This window comes from Aspergillus oryzae, chromosome 5, assembly GCF_000184455.2.
Source record: "Aspergillus oryzae RIB40 DNA, chromosome 5".
NCBI classification, from domain to species: domain Eukaryota; kingdom Fungi; phylum Ascomycota; class Eurotiomycetes; order Eurotiales; family Aspergillaceae; genus Aspergillus; species Aspergillus oryzae.
Window position 1 is genome coordinate 2,692,177 of NC_036439.1, and position 2,014 is coordinate 2,694,190.

The window sequence follows — 2,014 nt, forward strand, 5'->3', positions numbered from 1 at the left end:
TTTTATTATTAATAAAATTCTTATTAGATTTCTTAGAATTTTTTTTTAAATTTTTCTTTATATTTTATAGTTTTTTATTTTTATTTAATTTATTATTTTTATTTTTACTTTTTTTTAAGAAAATATTATATTTCTATTTTTATTCTCTATATAGAAGATTTTAATAATATATAATAAAAATTATTATTTTATTTTATTAATTTAGAAATTTTATATAGTATTTTTATATATATTTTAATAATTTTAGAAAAAATTTTATTAAAAAAGTAAATATTTTTTTTTAATTATTTTAGAAAATATTACTCTAAAAAATTAAGATAAATATAAAATTTTTTTAAATCTTAGTCTTTTTATTAATAAGCTTTTTAAAATTAGCTTATAGTATTAAGCTATAAAATAATTAAATTTTTAATTAATAAAAGAATCTATTTTATAAAGTATTACTATAATTTCTCGATATTTTTTTATTAATTTTTTTTCTTTTCTATAAAATATTAATATTATTATTATTAATAAATTAGAGATATATAAAAAAATACTATAATAATTTTTTAATTATTTTTTTTTAAATATTTTTTCGCTTTTTTAAAGAAATATTTTAAATTAAAAATCTATTTTTATTTTTATTATAGTCTAAAGTTAAGGATAAATTTAAAAATATTCTTAAAGAGTTTAGTAATATAGCTATTTATTAATAAAATAGAACTAGATTATTAATAATTTTATAAAGATTTTTTACTTTATAATTAGTTCTCTAGTTATTAAATAATATTTTTTAGATTTTAAAGAATTTTGCTTTTTTAAATATTTAATTTAGAAATAGTTTTTAAAACTATTTCTATAAAAAAAATATATTTTTATTAAAAATTTTTAGAGATAAAGAAATATCTTTATTAAATAATTAGAATAATAATATTAATAATATCTTTAAATAATTGAAAAAAAGAATTAGAATTATTAAAAAAATATCTACTAATTAGAATAGAGAATCTATTAATTAGATAAGAATATATAGATAAAGTACTAGATAGTAAATATTAGAGATAGAAGATTAATTCTTAATTTTCTACTAATAACTATAGTATTAATTTATAGTTAAGGACCCCTAAGATTCTCTGTATATAATAATTAATCCTTCTAACGGGGCCACTGTACGTTATTAGAAAGGTGATGGATATAGATATTGAAGACGCTGTTCGGCCACTGGGATATCTATGCACCTGGGACAGGGTATACTATACAGTCACCTTGCATAATCGTTATCATTTCTGTGACAGCTAGGTTAGATTATACCTCGGACCAAAGCACACATTGCATACCTTTTTACATTCCCGCCCGTTCCGCGGCAAGGAGTAATTATTTCCATGGATCACCTCATATATCCGGCCTATAGTTGGTGGTTAAATGGACCTGGATTATGCGTCCCAGAACGGCCACCCAGCCACCAATATAATCCACGTATATCTTGATATCTCAATCAAGTTATTTGTAAATCATTGCCCAAAATTACATATAATATACAATGGGCTCAGTGACACTATAATTAAAAAAAAACCCCGTAAGAAAAATCGAACATTGAGTGAAAATACCAAGAACTGCATTGTACTTTTGGTAGTATGTATAACTTAATGTAATTCTAAGATCTACTCATTAATTGAGAAGTTTATTTTAAAAAGCTTGTTTTCTTTTACTCCATAAATGATAAGGTAAATATGTAATTTTCGGCTATTCCATACAAATTCCAGGGCACATAAGCAGTAAATATATTAAAAATACAGTGGGGGATGTCGGTAGCTTACAAAATTTACGCGGGCTACTAGAGTCAGATAGGAACAAAGCAGCACCTGCGGAGTTGATCGGTGGTAAGCTTTGTGGCTAACGATGGTGTAAATTTTGATGTTCCCACATCTCCGATTTGTTGTCAGCCCCCCTTCTTGCTCGTGTGATATATAGCTAATCATGGGAATGTCCATTGTTGGTAACCGCTCACCCGTCTTCACCATTCTCCAATGCC